At 29.3% G+C, this 18,960-nt stretch overlaps 1 protein-coding gene across 1 annotated transcript in view; it reads right to left on the reverse strand.

The window, feature by feature from the left end:
* The window catches only part of LOC119684614, a 108,414-nt gene that overhangs the window by 10,558 nt on the left and 78,896 nt on the right, over positions 1-18,960 (reverse strand). The window lies entirely within an intron of this gene.

Raw genomic sequence — 18,960 nt, forward strand, 5'->3', positions numbered from 1 at the left:
TTTGAATACAATTAAAATTTAAATTTTGTGAATTTAACATTTATATATGGATATTATAAAACAAACAATGTAGGTATTATATTCTGAAACTTGTATTTTGGATATTAGCTTCAAATCACTGAGCTGTTAATATTGACAATCAAATGGCAAATAAAGCACTTTAACCCTCTAATGTCCAGCCACACTCAAGGTGGGCGTTATATATACATTTGGTTATATTTTTAATATATTTGATATCATGAGCCAAATGAAGCGTCATAACATTCAAAGATTTGCAATATTTTGCTGCTATTTATATGCATATTTGTGTGAGCTGAAAAATCATCGCATTTTGAGCAAAATAATTATTTTTGCAATTAAATAGTTTGACATTATATGGCAGACTGACATTACATGGCAGACTTTTTCACCAATTAATCAAATTTACGAGAAGAAAATATAGGGCAGGAATTCGTAGTTAAATCACTGTCATATAGGTTCCTATTTACAGGACTGGAACATTAAAGAGAATAGAAGAGGAGAAAGTTAGCTAGGCGGCATTCTAAGGAAGGTTTCTCAGAAATACTGGTTCATCCCTTTTCAGAAATACTGGAGACGTCCATTCTTACGAATGAATGGTACTGCTGGATGATTATTCGCTGAATAATGTCACTGTCGTGATTAAGCTGATTTGGCTTTAACAACCCGACATCGAGTTTAAGCCTGGTGTTACAGTCCTCTTTAAGCGCCTCTACTGCGTGCCTGCATTCTTGAGGATCTGTATCATATTTTGTTAGTACGCTTTCAACTTGATACTCCGGCTAGAGACAGAGTTTTGATCTACGTCTTCTTTTTCAAATCCAGTTTCAAGTATCTTATTCACAAGAGCATCGTCACCAAATTCCACGAAAGCAGTGGTATGGCTGGATGTTAATGGGCTGTATTATGTCGCCTATCCTTACCAAGCTTACTTAGCTATTATCGGGTTTTATCCTAACACTATACTCCTTTTTGTGCACCTCTGCTGCGTGAGTCCCTTTGCATTATTTTCAATTAGTGCTCTATCAACTAGATGACTACATATGAGACATGATCTATGTCTTCGTTTTCTTACTCAACCAGCTGGTTCAAGTTCTTTTTTTATAGGAGCATCGTCATCCTATGATATGACTAAGCTAATAAAATAAAATTGGATTTTAATTCCCTATATAAATTCGTGGTCATCATAAAGCGCGTACAGCTCATGATTCAATCCGATATGGTTGTCGTCAGGAACTCTTATAAGACTATCATGTGATTTTCTAACTCACTAAAACTACTTTCAGAAATTAATTGATCACTTACCACACAATTGTGAATCAGTACTCTGAAGCACCACAGCACTCTGAACCCTAATGTGGTGTTTTACATCAGTTTTCAAATTCTTTTAAAGAGCTTTATTCGGTATTAGTTATAGTCACTATAAAATTATGTAGTTCTAGCAAAAATTTCTGCAAAACTTGTTAGCATTCTAAGAAAAATCTTTACCTCCAAAACTTCTTCACTACTTCTTTATCATTCTTTAATAGCATCCATGCTATCTAATATAGTAAAACACCTTTCCTTTGAAATCTTTTAGTGCTGCTTTATCATTCGATGCTAGCGTTCAATCTTTTTAATAACACTTTATTATAAGAAGCTCTTTGTTATTACCTTATAAAAATCTTATAATATGAATGTCATAATTCTGTAAAATTTTTCTGCCAATTTCATTGATATAAAATCTGTATGCATAAAGCTTCTTCCACAAAATTGATGATTATGATAAGGAAATTGCCACTTAAAATTCATATTTATTTTAAAAATCACTTATTCAATGTAAGCTGAAAGACTTACAATAAGCAAGTAAATATGTTTACTCGCCATTCGCCATTCGCCACCACTCACCACCACTCACCACCTCTCACCACCTCTCACTCACCATCTTTCATTGCCACTCGGAACTGACCACAGACTTCACACAATATTTCGTTACTTTAATGATAGTTATGCCACACGTAACCCACATACACACACGCACACACACACACACACTGTAAAGCATATATGTGCGGTATGAATGCGTATATGTGTTAAAATAGAGTAAAATTGTATTTCTTTCCGTTTCCGGCTGCCAAAATAATAACACCAAAAGAAGAAATGAAATAAAATCGCAATTTCTTGCATTGCAAGTGCACATGTATTGCAATTTGTCTGATGGTTATTGCACTGTCGTTGTCGGTGATTTTGTTGTTGTTGTTGTTGTTGTTGTTGTTGCTGCTGTTGCTGCTGTTGCTGTCGCCATGGATAAGTATTGCTGGTAAGGGAATATTTAAGCATTGAAATACTTAAATATACAGCAGAAATACAGAAAAAATTAAGTAAAAATGGTGTAAAGGCAACTGAAATGCAGCATAAAATAAAAATGGTTTTGCACAGTCATTTTGTTACGCCGAAAAGTATACTTCAAAAAAGTATAAAGAAATCACTACTAAAGTTCCACACGTTTTCTCTGTGCAATTTTGCAATCCTGTACGCGGGCCTCTGCTCTCTGGTGTGACCTCCAGTAAGAAGAAGCATGTTAATATTGTGCCAACACAGTTTGGCTACTACGGTTGCTCGATTTGTATTATTACTTTAACAATTGTTGTTGTGTTGGTGTTGTTGTTGGTGTTGTTGTTGTTGTATTGTTGCTGGTAATTCGCTTTTACGGAATTTATTTTTTGGAAAATTGTTATCATCATATGCTGAAGTTTTTATTTTCTCAAGGGTGTTGATGTGGCAGCATACATTTTCTGCAGCATTTTGTGGTTGCACAAGTTTCGACTTTCAAACAAAAAAAAAAAACCAAAAAAAAGAGAATTCTTTTATTTTTCGTCCTTTTTTTTTTTGTTTAAATAGAATTATCAGAAAGGAAAATATAATGCGAATTTATTTTCTGCAATAATTTTTGAATTTACGTAAACTTTTATATGATTTGCATGAAATGAATTGTAAACGCAACAAAAATGTGTCTACAATATTGTATGGTTGTTGTTGTAGTTGTTGTTGCCAGTGGCATTAACTTTTGTTCTTTAAAGTATGATGAGGTATGAGTACACAGTAAAAAATATTTGTTACATTTCAGAAATGTATTTTACTTTATATTTTACTTTATATTTTTATATAAATCAGAAAATCGCAGTATAAATGTGCTTACAAATGCGATTTTTCATATTTAACTGTGCATCCCATAAAAATCAAATGCGAACAAATGCGAATGTAGTCAGCCAGGGAAGAGTACTAAGCCTGCAAAGGAAAAAGTATTTCCTTTTACGAAGAAAATAGGATTTGAATGTATTTTATTATATTTTATTTCACTACACATAAACACACATTATATACATACATTATAAGGGAAAAAGGAATTATATATAAATATAAAATACAATGGCAGTTTATAATAGATTTTTAGTATTGGTGTGCCTGTCTGTATTTGGGAATATGAAAAAAAAATTAAGTTTTGTTAGCAAACACCGCTTTTATTTCCGTTGTTTGTGGTGTAAATGCGGTTGGCAACACTACATTTTATTGAATACTTTACACCTAAGAAAAGGGAATACAATTTAGAAATATTTTGAAAGGATTTCCGTTTGCTGCATTTCTTGTTTGCATTGAATTTCCTCTTTGAAGTTTGCATGTGGTTATGCGGTGTGAACATGTTTTTTCCTCTACACAAATATTTAACAAAAATGAAGAGCACAAAATTCAATCCAATAAAATGTTGAGGAAAATTGGTTCCTCTACTCCATAATTTTTTTTTTTTTTTCTCTACAAAGGTGTTCAAAAATTGAATTTTAAAGAAATTTCTAAAAATAAAATACATATATACTTTTTCTATTTGCAAAATAAGTAATTTTTATTTTTGATTTTTTTATTTTCTACTGAGAAATGGAAGTTACCTACTGAATTGAATGCAAATAAGAATTTCCTGATGCATCACGCGAATGAAGTTTTAACTAAATTGTGCATTGTTGATAGAGAAGAAAGGATTTTACAAAATTAAAAATCGGAAATGGATTTTTGAATGATGTAGTTTATATATGTATGCATAAAATTAATTCAATTTGATTATATGCCATTGTTAAATTAAAAATTTAATTTTTTTTTAATTTCTTAAAGTCATTTTCTTTATCCTAAACAAAACATTTCAATACATAAAACTTTGATATTAGGAATATATCAGCTAATTCTATTACCTCTTCACAATGTTAACTCAAAAAACAATGAGTTGTGTTTATAATACGCAATAGAACATTTCCAAGCCTGACATTTGCAGTCCAAACAAAATATATACGGATTAAAAACTAACTATAAATAAAATCCAATGTGTAATTGGCAATATTTGAAACAGCGTTGGATGGTAGGCCAAATTTCAATAAATTAACTAAAAATTTTGTTGTTGTCTTTTCATTTCTATACGAATCCTTCTAACTTTTAAATAGTTTCTTTTCGTCATAAGATGAGTTACAGTTGGCAAGAATAATGAACATTATAACTGGTTTGATTAAGGATGGGTCAAAGCTTCCATCAAAATTTTCTTTCAAATGATTTATACAGTTACCATTTCATCAATGAGAAGTGTCATTAATATAATGACAGTTCTCATGACTTTAATTTAATCCTTTTTAGCAACGAAACTTTCTGAAAAAATTATTATCATGACATTTTCTCAAATGTGGCTCACTGTAAAATTTTTAACACGATTCTAATCTCAACAATAGGAGTACATAATGGGATTATTGTTAAATAGTTTTATTATTACAACTATGTGGATAGTTTTAAAATAGATTTCGGTATCGAAGCAAGTATATAACCGAAAAGACTAACATTAAAAAGTCTGTGCATGCTTCCAATTCGTTTAGCGTCTATCGAGCAGTGGTGATTACAATCGTTGAGACATGTAGGATGCTTCTTCAGATTAAACAATGAAAAATGATATTGCTGTAGTATTGGATGATCCAGTTTCAAGACTTCAAGACTTAAATGCCTTTTACTTAAAGGAACACAGAAAAAATAAAGCTTAACAGCTTAGAGAAAACAGCATATTATTTCTCTGATGCGGATTACAGGTCAACGGCGCTTAAAGAGAAAAGAAATAGCTGATGAACAGGTAAGAAAAGGATCTGCAATGCAAGAAACTCTTGCATGTTTATGTTAAATAAACTGATTATGATGAAAATGAGTTCTCTGATCTTACAGTCCATTACAAGCTACGAGCATATAAATATATCACATCACATTAAAATCGTTTAATAATCACACTTTGATGATACAATCTGCATTTAAACTGTATTTATGTGGTTAACTTCTGTCTGCTTTAAACAAAACAATCCATATATTTCTATTCCGAATTATTTTTTAAAATTAAATTTATTATGTCCTCAGACAGAGGTTTGTGGTGCTGGCTACGAACAAAAGCGACTTGCTTTGCTGATGAAAATATTGAAACGTCTGTTTATTTTTCAATGTTATAACCACTCCTAGCGCTTGTTTTGGGAATAAAAAGCAAAAAGCATAAATATCCTTGTAACGGTTTTTAATGTAATTAACACTATGCTCGCTTGAGGCGACTCATTAAGTTAAGTGCCAGAGTGGCAACAATGGCGAGCTTTATATTCGATTCGTTCATTTAATTTCAATTGAAAAATGTGGCAATGGAAAGAAACACCAGAAAGTACAAAAAAAAAAAAACAAATTGGAATCCAACTCTTAGAAGCAACATAAATGAGTCTTGACAGTTGGACAATAAAAATAAGAAACTAGAGGAATTGTAGTAGAGGAATTGCTCCAGGGATGTTCAATGCAAGCAAATTAGAGGCGAAAAAAAAGTTGAGCTGCATTTCGCCTGCGTACACATGCAGAGATGGCAAAAATACTCTAACATAAATTAAGCATAACAAAAGTAATAATAGTGAGTATGAAGCAGAGATAGATGAAAGAAATAACTGCACCCGAAGAAGAAGAGGAAAGAAGCGTAGCTGTGAAACAGTAGAGCAAAAATAAAACGGAAATAATAAAAAAACAAACAGAAGAATTCATGTTCGAGAAACCGGATATGTAACAAATAAAACGTTAGACAAGAACGCGCCTTAAAGTATGCAAACATTGAGCACAGCAAAGGCGTTAGGGCAATGGCAATGGCAAGCGGTAACGGAAACGGAAGTTGTCAGTTGTCGCACATGCAAATAATATTATTTTTGGCACATGTTCAACGAACCAATTTACAACACCAGATTACAGTCATCGAAGGATCTCGGTGTAAGCTTAAGCGTTTTTTTTTTGTTTTTAAATAGAAGTTGAGTAATGTGATTATATTCCAACCCCGCTCCCCCTCCTCATCCTTTGTTTTTTCTAAATATGCAATGCAATTTTAATTTTTTTATTTTAACAAGTGTTGAAGTGCTGCACTTTTGGGAACAATAGTGACGTAATTGCGCTAACCACAAATAATTGAAATGATTCAGTGCATGACGCACACTTCGTTTTACACTTGAAGAGTACTGAGTTTAATAGGATTTTGCTGATTCAGTTCCAATTATTTCAGAGCAAAATTAATACGATTTTTCATTTTATATTGAAATATTTGAAAAACAATTATATTTGAAAAGTCTGGTGCTGCTTTCTATTTAGAAAAGCAATATGACTTTGAAAATAAAGTGGATATGCGTACTGAAATTTTTGATTGTGTAGTTCCGTTTTATTTTTAAAGTTAATTATGGAAAATGGAAGATTATGGAAGATGTTTCTTTAATTGAGAGGAATTATTGCTAATTATGTATAAAAGAAAGAAAAATGGAGCGAAAAAGGAGTTAGAAGAGTGTAGAGAAAGATAGGAAAGAAAAAGGTACAGGGACAGAGAGAGAAAGATCGGGAGAAAGAGAGTAAGATAAAGAGAGAGATAAAGTACGATAGTAAGAGAGAGAGAAAAAAGAAAAAGAGAAAGAGAGAGAAAAGGAGAAAGAAAGAAAGGAAAAGGAAGAGAGAAACACTCCTCTTTTGTTGAGAAAAGAGGAGTAACTAAACCTCTGCTGGTCTTTAGGTCATAGCAGTCTGTTAAAAAAATCCAATTCACTATTGAGTGAAAGCATAAATATAAAAAAAGAAAATATGATGCGATTTTCTTCAGAAATTTTGATAAATACTTTAATAATATATTGGTCCATATATTTTTTTATTAATAATTTTGTTTCTTAAACGGGTTAATTGGTCAGTAGCTATATAATAAACTTTATTCTGTTTTTTAAAATTTTTTTTTTTAATTATATTTCGATTATATTTTATAATCATCTTAAGGGTACTACAATGTTCTAATATTTTTACAGATTATTTACTTAAATACTTTCATATTATTTTCTGTTCTCCTAATTTTATAATTTTTATAATAATAATTATTAATTATTATGTTGAAGCTGTTTTGAGCTAGTACACTTAAGCACTTATACTCTTTTTTAACTCGAGGTATTTTCTACCTCTACCCCCTCTTTACACCTTGACTAGATTATTGTTTATAACTTCATCAGACTAAGCAATAATTGTCCTCAGATCCGCATACCTTCCCGAGGAGCCTGTAACCATTTTGAGATTTGATAACGCGGTGTTGGTAAGTCTGTCAGATTTCGCAAATAGTTTTAGGGTTCTATCCTTTATGGATTTTTTGATGGCATCAATATTGATGTCCATGAGGATGTCATTCGTCTTAATGTAACATGGAACTTTGAAAAGTCTTCTCAGAGCCTGGCTTTGTGTAATTTCTAGCTGGTGAATAGTAGTGTTTGAAGCTTTGCTTAACACTACACAACCATATAGAAGTGATGGACGGAATAATTGGTTATATATCCTGTTCTTAACACTGAGATTTTCATTTCTGAATAGCGGTTTGGAGGTGATGAAGAATTTTGGCATAGCTAATTCTTTTCAGTTGAACATGTTTAAGCCATGTGAATCGTTTGTCCGACGTGATGCCGAGATATTTAACGCTATCCTCCCAGTTTATCACCATATCATCCATTCTCACTCTCGACGGATTCTGTCTGCACGTACGCGTTATAAATATAATATAATATATAATATATATATAATATATGATATAAGATGTAATTTTAGTTTATGATTTTAGTAATAAAAACAAATAATTAAAAATTAAAAAGAAAAATTAATTATGAAAATTTAATATAGCTTACTTTATAAATCTAGCAAATGCTATCCTTAAGTATATTGTAAATTACTTGAGAAAAGTTATTAATTTCACAATTTTTTAAAAATCTTTTGTATACATAAATTACAAATATGTAATGCATAATTATGAGTAAGAGTATTAACTTTTAATCTTAAATTCTCATATAATAGCAATTAATTAAAAAATGCAAAAAAATGAGAGAGAAAAATGTCCTCAAAAATGTTTCCAATATTTTCAATTCCCAATTCCTTTAGCAGTTTAATTTTCGAACAATAACAGCTTCTTTTCTTGTGGCAATTAAATGTTGGCATTCATGTGTAATCCAGCGCTCCATCGTTGTGTACTTGTACCAGATCGAGTCTGCAATAGCACATCAGTTGCATCCTTCTCTGAAGCTCCTGCAACGCGAGTCCTGTTGCAGTTGTTTACTTCTTTGTTGCCCGTTGCTCGTTGCGTTGCTGCATTCGTTGCAGCAACATTTCTTCGTTGTGCAACATTGGACATCATTAAATGCGAAATGTACGTGGAACGCTGCTACTTGCTTCGTATCTGATTACATGTGCATTTCATGTATGTTTAATGTACGAGAATGTCTTTGTTTTTAAATATTCCTTAATTTTTCTGAATTTTATTTTAATTGCTTGCACGTAATGGCATCATTTTTTGCATTGAGCCATCACAAATGTTGCAATGCAATTGCTTCGCAAACTTCTTTGTGGTTTTTTCTTTCTGTCCATACATATATGGTTTCAGTTACTGTAAGAACGAGTAATTGTCTTTTGTATATAATACAGAACATAATATCATAACAAAAGTGTTTACATATATATATATATAATATATGTATGTATAGTTCATATATCACATGTTTAAGATATTTATTTCGATTTTTAAATTATTTGTGTGCGATGGCAAATATTTCAATGTAGTTTTCCATATTTTTATCCAACATGATTTTGGTTGAAATCCTTAAAAAATATTTTTATTTTATTTAAAATATTATATGTATAACTGAAGTTAATTTTTCTCTCAATCCTTCTCTATGAAGCATGGAGGATGAAGGATGCTTATGCACACAAGAAAAGTTTAGTGTGTTTTGGTAATTTATAGCAGTGGTGCATGTTGCATTCCCACTGCAGTTGCAGAAAACTTTTCGCATTTGTGTTCCACTCAACTTTTGCTGAAGATACTTTTCCACTTGGGGCCAAATATAAAACAGCGGAAGTTGTCAATTGCACAGGAATTGAAGTAAATGTTAAATTGAATTGGAATTCAAGTTTTTTATTTGATTTCTCAACAAAATGTAACACAAATAAAATATCGTCAAATCATTTAGTGGAGTTTATCAATTTTTATAATGAAATAAAAATTTTTGATTTAATAATAATTTTCTAAAAATTTTTATTATTTATTTATTCATTTAAAATAACTCGTTGTAATATAACTACAATATTGGCGCAAAATTTATGACGACGAAGACTGTGATAACGCAGAGCATATCCTTTTTTACTGTATTAGGTGGCTCTCATTTAGAGAAGAGATAATAGTTTAGATTGTATCAATAAATACCGAAAATATAGTGACAAAGATGAGAGCGAACTCAGAGAACTGGTGAACGATAGAGTCATATGTGATTCAAGTCCTCAAAGAAAAAATTAGGTCTAGAAAGAAGAATTAGAAAACTACGTTAATAAATGGTGCAGATTCCAAGAAAGTGCGATGAAAAACAGGAAGTCTGAAAATCACAAGAACATGGCTTGAAATGCCAACATAAAAGAGACCCTCCTCGAAGTAATACGAAAGCGATTTTGAGGGGAAAAAGTTTCGTCGAAGAGGGGATGTTTTAGACCGTATATTACTTACTTATGTTAGGGAGTCGGACACACCATTCCTATGACGGTTGGTCTGACAGTGCATAAAGCATTCCACTTTTTCACCAAAATAAAACGAAAAAGAGAACAACTGTAATATTTAGAGAGAGATATAGTGAAGTTCACTATGTGGTTTTCCTTCAATTTTTTCATTTATTATTTGTTTAATAATAATATTAGGAATTATTTTATATATTTATATGATTACTTGTGTTTAATAAAAAATATAAAAATATGTAAAAGAATATATATTTCCAAATCGTTTAGTGGTTTAGTGATATATTATATATCAATCAAAACTATCATCTAAGATTTCATATATTAGTCAAAACTTTGACATTGTTTGGTAGCCACTTAATATGTTAAAACGCTAGAATATTCGATTTTAAGGGTACACTAAGATTTATTGACTCATTGTTTTACCCCATAAGAACTCACATACTGAAAAACCACCATGTACATTTGATGAAGCATAAATTGCCTTGTAAATATACGTTCTGGAACTGGTTATGGTCTCCAAAAACTTAGTCTTTAGCATAGTCAATCGACAACGTACATGCGCTGAACAATAAAAATGCAGATGATAGGCACATAAAATTGTTCTCAATCTTAGAATGGATAGTATTTGTTGTCATGTTATTTGCATAAAGATATTACGAACCTTACCGCACTATTTTTGGGTTTGTTATCAATTCAAAGGTTGATTTTTGATAATATCTTATTTTCCATATTTGAGTCTTACCTTTAAATAAGGTCAAATATAATTTGGTGGTCATCATTTACATTATGTTTATGTTTCCTAGCTTATTATTAGTCTTATTCTAAATACCTTTAGTGGATGAATCATAAAAATCTGTAGAACTTTGTAGGACAAGTCGCAGAATTCTGTAGTACTTTGTAGTTTTGGAAGTTGAGGTTATGGAACTAGCCTTTGCTCACAACCTTATAATGTTTTTTGCTGCAAAATTAATAGATATGTGGATAAATTAACATTAGGAGAGACGTGATAACTTTAATGGTACAAAAGTGTGCCAATTGCGCTGACATTTAAAAGACATTTAAAATAATCCTAAAAAATGTTTGGTTTCTCTGTATCAGAAATATTATTTCAAATACTGACTATTAACTATTGGCAAAAACAAAACATTATTATAACTTGTCATTGATCATGATATAGAGACAGTTATTAGTCACCCACTGTAAGGTTTCCTTAATTACCATTTTATACAACAAATACTTACTTTCAAAATATTTCCAGCAGAAGAATATGTCACATTTTCTATATTTCCCATTATATCCCATATTTTCCAAAAATTTTAATAAAAACTTATTATAAATTCTATATCTTCTCATTGTCATGATTTTTTCAATCAAAAGAAAACTGCCTAGTAATAAAAAGTTTAATAAGTTTTGACATTTAATTTTCGCTTTCCTGCCGAAGCAATAAAGATTACGTATACGCCATGATTGCCGCACTTTCAAAGGTGAAAGTTAATACTGGAAATGACTTTCACTTAAATTCAATTGTGGAAATTCTAAATTTGTACAATAAATTTAGTCCAAAAGAAATTTACTAGAAAGGCATAATGAGTTCATTGACTTTATGTGTTTGTTTTATCCTTTCGGATGTACAAATTACTGGAGGAGCGTCGAGCATTAAAGGCAATTCACAATACCAATTTCTTCACATAAAATAAATGTTTTACGAAGTCAATTCAAAATCGTTTATTTCACATAAAAACCCAATAAATATTTTTCTCTGATGTTGATGATGATTTCGATGTTGTTGAAATTGTTATTGTAGCTGAAATTTCTCCACTTAAAAGGAATACTCATTATAGCACAATATTTACGTGATGGTTTGTTAGAGTGAAAAAGGATTTAATAGACAGATTTGTAACTATTTTATGTAGACAGAAATAGTCAAGAGCCTCACAAGTAGGTTGAACAGTTGCCTAAGTGGTAGGAATATATGATAGGAAATCTAGTAAAATCATTTAAAATATGTTAGTTATTAATTAATTTTGAAGTGAGAGTATTAAAAAGGATATTTGAAAGCCTTATGGGAATGTTTATGGAATACATTACTATCACTATAACATTTTAAAGTTGATATTAATATCAATTTAATTATTCTATTTTCATTCAAATTTAATTAAAGTTTTTTTAATTCATTGTTTTCTACTAGTATGAAAGTAGAGTAAAGGATTCTCTTCATATTCTTTTTATTTTATTTTATTTTATTTTATTTTATTTTATTTTATTTTATTTTATTTTATTTTATCTTATTTTATTTTATTTTATTTTATTTTATTTTATTTAATTTATTTATTTTATATATTTATTTATTTATTTTATTTATTTTATTTTAATTTTTATTTTTATTTGATTTTATTTTATTTTATTTTATTTATTTTATTTTTTTTTATTTTGTTTTATTTTAATTTTATTTATTTATTTATTTTATTTTATTATTTTATTTATTTTATTTTATTTTATTTTATTTTATTTTAGTTTATTTTATTTTATTTTAGTTTATTTTATTTTATTTTATTTTATTTTATTTTATTTTATTTTATTTCATTTTATTTTATTTTATTTTATTTTATATTATTTTATTTTATTTTATTTTATTTTATTTTATTTCATTTTATTTTTTTTATTTTCATGTTTTATTTTATTAGATTATATTTTATTTTATTATTATTTTTTTTTTTATTAGATTTTATTTTATTTTTTTTAGTTTATTTTATTGTATTTTATTTTATTTTATTAATTTATATTTTAAGTACAGTAATATATTGAAAATTCAGGATGTCCTATGCTCCAATTGGGGATGAAGGAATTGATAATGGTGATATATTGAAAATAGTAGGAAAATAATTATATGTAATAAAGAGCTCTGAATATAAACTAGTTAACTATAGACCCAGATATGTAAGACAAGAAAGCTATTTCACATACATTATTCATATCGAATCCCCAGAGTACTCCATAATTCGGTGTGCTGTTGTCCTGGACACGGCTGACTTAAAATAATTCAAACAAATAATTAAAAGAAGTAAGATCAAAAGCTTCTAGCAGAAATTACTAAAAGATATATATAGGAACCAAAGCTCTTCTTAAGAGTATGAAATATATAATACTAATAATAATAACTCGTATAAGGTAATAAGTAACTCTATTAACATCCTGACGTTGAAGTTAATATACTAAGACCAAATGCTTTATTTTAATTATTATGGAACAATATTTTATTTAAATATTTAAGAAAAGTATCAAGTTCAGTATAAGTATTAAGAGTATTAAATATTGTAGAGGTCATACTAGGATCAATGCAATCAAATTTAACACCTAATCAATTCACTTGGAGTTTTTTGCATGCTTCTTGACGATATGCTGCAAGTAATACGCTTCAAACCTCCCAACTTTTCAGCCTATTCTTCGATGAGCGTAACATTCCTATTCTACAATCGTTATACTAGTCACAGTGTCTATCACTAATCCACCTTCAACGTGCTTGTACCAACCCCTTCACATACTGCCCGCTTACTTGTACGATGGCCATGATTTTTGATTTAGATAAAGGTATTAAAGTATGAAGCTTCCGTATTGCGATGGAAATCTTATCCATTCATTGCTAAGAGTTGGTTTTAGTGGGTTATAGTCTTAGACTGTGGCTTTTCATGTTTTCTATCACCATTTGATGAGTTTCTTTTATAGAAAAAATATTGGAATGTAGACATAACATATATAAGGTAATTAATGATTATTAGTAGATACATAATATACCTATATACATATCATTATATATTCTTTGTATATTAAGGATACGAAGGGTTTTAAGGTTATATTAGTTTCATGTATTAAGGATGCTGAATGAGTGATATGTTGTCATTATCTATTCTAATTGAAGCATAATTCTTAGAGGAGCTCTCATTTTTCAATAGCTATAATTCTGATGATAAAAATGTTATTCATCTTAGTAAATAGCTTAATATGCAAGGAATATTTTCATCCTTTATAGAATTGACAAAAATTAAGTGATTATTGTAATATTTTCCTGCACTGTTGTATTCATTTATATACACACCATAGGTCACAGTATACCATTATCCCATATTAAATAATACATGTTCAAGATTATTTTTATTGCAAATAAAGAAAGAGGCATTCTCAGTCACATATATATACAACATACAAAGATAATAAATTCGTAGTAACTGAAAATATTTGCCAAATTTAGTTAAAAATTATACAGAAATCATTTCAAATGCAGTTCCTTAAGTAGTAAATTCAAAATATTTATGAGCATTTAAGTTGTTTTTTTTATACGAGTATTTGCTCCTTATTTCATGAACGAAATAATTTCTGCAATTGTCCTTCTTAATCTTCGAATACTTTTAGTGTAAGGGTCAGTGTAACGTTTTTGTGCTCAGGTGCAAAAGGTTCATTTGCGTCTACATATATTTTACTGTTAATGCTTTTATCCTTTAGCTAGACTACGTGTCCTTGTTATTTCTTGTGCTTCTTAAATTCGGAGTAATTTACGAGAATTGGCAGAAAAAGGAAATCGCTTTAATTAAGGACGCATTGGAAATTACTCCATATAAAAACATATCAGCACACATATATACATATTAGGATAGTACGTACATTTCTATATATGTAAACCTTTCTAGGATTGAAAGTAAAATAATATATAAAGGACTCAATGCTTTACTTAAATGATTTTTGGATTGTAATAGAATCGAATAAATGTTTGTATAAGTGGCTTCTACTATATGAACTTTAAGATTTCCTAATTAGATAAAGTCTTTAATGTTGTGCTTTATCCTTGTGTTTCCAGCACATTCTTGTCCTTTTGGATTTGGTATCAATTTAATTTTTCCATTTCATTTTGAATTTAATTAAAATTTTGTTTCAAGTTTTGGTTGGTATGTGAGAACAGCTCGGTGTACGGCATTTTTCTCGTAGGCTGATAAAATAATAGAAGAGATAAAATGTTGGCACAGGAAAGTGATATATGAGTTTAATTCTCACAGGAATTTTTTTCTGCAGATTTTTGCATTTTAAGTACATTTTACTTTGAAGTAAAAAATAAAGGATTAAGTTCCGTTGCTCTTTTATTTTTTATTTATTTTTTTTTTTTGTTTTGGATTTAGGATGTTTGCATTTTTTATACATTTTTTTTTTGTTTATTTTTCTTTACAGGATTTGATTTTGTTGGCCGGATAAGAAGAAATGTTTATGGCAGGAAATTGTTTTTGAAGAAAAAAAAAATTACAATATATATTTCTTAAAGTACTTTATGGAATGGGTTGAAAGGGGAATAATTTTTTAACAAAATGAGTGTTAGTATTTAAAATTTAAATTTATTCCAAAAATTAAACTTACTGACATTTTGACTCATAACTAAAAATGTTGCTTCATTCAAATATTTTGGTAAGCCTCTTTAGATAATATCAAAGGGAGATAAAACATACTGAATCGAAAATTCTTTTTTAAGACATTTAGACAGAAGTGGTAGAACAATGAAAGCTTCACTAGAATAATCTACCAGGATTTTTACAATCGAAATCAGTAATAGTGATGCTATTATGTGCAACTATGTAAAAATAATTTAAGCATTATTACAGGACTTCGGACATGCGATCTGTAGGTTAAATTGTCACCTCACAAAACTAAAAACTTATTCTAATGAAATGTATAGGTTTTGCATAGGAGATTGAAAGCATGAAACAAGTGCTTAGAGTTGCCTGGCACTGTTGCATTAACAAAATAAGTTCGTAGGTGGGTAACTCATATGGGATAAAGAAATAAAACTCTTTAATAAAGGTACGGTAGTTTATGGAGTAAGTTGCACTTAGAAAAATACGCTAAATGCATGAAGAAGACATAATGGACTTCTAGGCCCAAATGCAAACTCCCCAAACATTTTACTTATAGTACAAATGTATTACTCACGTTGTATTGCTTAACATTGTTTTAAAGTATTATTAACATATCACACCGATAACTCACATTTGAATATTTCCAACATTTCAGTGCATTATAAAACGAACTATATAAATAGCTAAAGCAGAATAACCTATTAACAGATAGAAGATAAGTATTCAAAGCACAAGGATCATGATTTTAGAGATATAGTGTTGTAAATGACTGCATGTTTTTTAAGATTGAACTTTTTTGGCATCCCATACTCTGAAAAGTATGGGGTTGTCCAAATATGGTAGAGCCTCGAAGGATGGAATTTCTAGAAGGATTTCATATATTTTAATATATTAGACACATTAAGGCTTTAAATCGCATAATCGAAACAATGATAAAATATATTAGTTATTTTGTTAAATAGAAAACGAAACAGACATTGACATTTAATAAACGAGTGAAAATATAACTATAGGAAATTAAAGAGGTATCAGCGAATTTCCATAGGGAGCATGTGGCAAATGTGGACACACAATAGTACAGAAGTTTAAATAATTTTGTGAAATGTATTTCGAAGAATGAAACAATATCCGTTAGTGATTAAAACACAGTCCAGGTTGGGTCTTAAATCTTTAAAGATGGTTTCACAATCTACTCTAGTTGCTATCCATCAGCTGTTGGCAAGACACGTTTTTAGATGGCTAATGCAGTAATTGTTGCAGCAGATTCAGATATGTATTGTATATTGTAAATTCCTTAATAACTAGCTAACAGAGAAAGAATTGGATAGAAAAGATTTTGGTATGTGTTACTGGATGAATATACAAAGTCACAATTTTGGACAATTATATTCTTGTATATGTTTATGGATGAATGTATAAATTGTCATCTCAGGACAACTCGGTTCTGGTATACGTTTGTGGTTGTCTCGGATGAACTTTATATGTATGCACAAACGCATAGTAGTCAACAATTAATGGACACCAAATAAGTATATTTATATATATATTTATATATATATATAAGTATATATATATAAAATAACAATTTTATATGTATGCAGGATCGCATAATTAATGGTATTAAACAAGTACAGTAGTGGATGAAGAAGATTTTGGTATGTGATTATGGATGCATATATAACCTTGTTTATAACTAGGCATTAGCTATGCTTTCACAGTTGTATATTTGTCAATAACTGATGAGTAGCGTTGAGTAGCAGGCGCGAAAATGTTTTTAATAGACTTGAGATCAGATCTAGTCTATTATAACCACTAACGTATATTACGATAATTTTTCTGTGTTGAATAAAGTTTCAAAAAATCAAAGCTGTTTATCTTTCTTTATTTTAATTAAAAACTACAACTTTGAACAATCTAAATTTATTTACTTGAAACCAAAAATTCTTCTATCACAAATTTTATTAAAAGTTTGTGAAATTCTACACATTTTCATTTCGGTATTAAGTAACTCGCAGTGGTTGCCAGATGCAAAAAATTGTAAGAACAAGTTAACAAGCAAAGTTCATAAATATTTAAAAATATGAAAACATGGCTTTAAAAAAAATTAAACGCCACTTTGAATGCGAAATAAATCAGCAACATTTAATAAAAGCACAAACGCAACAATGGCAACAACGGCAACAATGCTAACGTTGCCAACATAGCCAACATTGCCAACAGAAAACAATGATATTAAAAAGTAAAACAACATTTATAAAAGCGGAAAAAGCTCATGTTTTATGCAAGACTATAGAGGAGACAAGTAAATTTACAACCACATACAAACGTATACAAAACCCTTCCCACACACTAACACATTTAAGCGCTTGAGGCAGCATGAGTACATGAGCTGTTCATAGCAGAGAAGAGAAAATAACACAACATATTTCCATAGCTAAAAATAAGCGCTTGAATAAGCAACAAAAGTTACAAAAAATATTTAAGTGTTAAATAAAGCTACTAACACATGCACTCACACATACACATATATAAACATACTTGCTCGTATATATTTGTGTAAATAAAAGCATAGTATGGAGAGACTGTCTACTTAATTTGCATAAAGGGCCCATTAGACAGCAACGTTCGTTGTCAACGCGCGCTTGCCATTACACAAACAATTTTTTAACAATTTTTAAAACACGCCCCAGATAAAACAACAAATATACTAAAAAATCGCTCTCACAAGAGAATTTTTTTCTCCTACTTTTCTCCTACTTTGTGAAATGCGAAATTTGTTTGTGTAATAGTAACATTTGAAATTTTAAGAAATGTGTTGACGAAAATCAAAACATTTTGATATTTCTTCAAACATGCTCGTGTTTTTGCATATACAGTCGGATTTGGTCGGCATGCAAAATTTTATTTATTTTGAGAAATGGAAGCGTAAACATCGTTTAAATGCACGCATGATTTGTCGTTAGGATGCGATGCTTTGCAAATATGAATGAATTTAATTTTAAATATTTGTATTTTCTACCTAGGTAAAATTTTTTAATTTCCAAAACATTTTATTAAGAAGAATTAAAATATTAATAACCTTGGGCTAAAAAAAAATAACCAAACATTAAATTACAATAAAAATTTTGTTTTAAATATTAATTGCATTGTGCACCTACGGAAAATTTGTTATTAAAAAATACCAAAAAAAAAAATTAAATTATATAAAATATAATATATATAAAAATAAATATATAAATTGAAATCATAAAAATAAATATAAATATATAAATTAAAATTATAAATTAAATGTAAAACATTATTTTTCGTAAGGAAATTACGCATAGCAGCCGCTGTCGACACTTCAGCGATTGCTTTAATACTGATGAGTGAACAAATTTTGCATTGTTTGCTGGAGGCGTGCTTAAAAAATTGTTGGTAAATTTAATGTGTAATGGAGAGAGAAGACTTCGTGTGTTTGTCAACGCGCGTTGATGTCTAA

Source organism: Teleopsis dalmanni, chromosome 2 (assembly GCF_002237135.1).
Source record: "Teleopsis dalmanni isolate 2A chromosome 2, ASM223713v2, whole genome shotgun sequence".
NCBI lineage: Eukaryota > Metazoa > Arthropoda > Insecta > Diptera > Diopsidae > Teleopsis > Teleopsis dalmanni.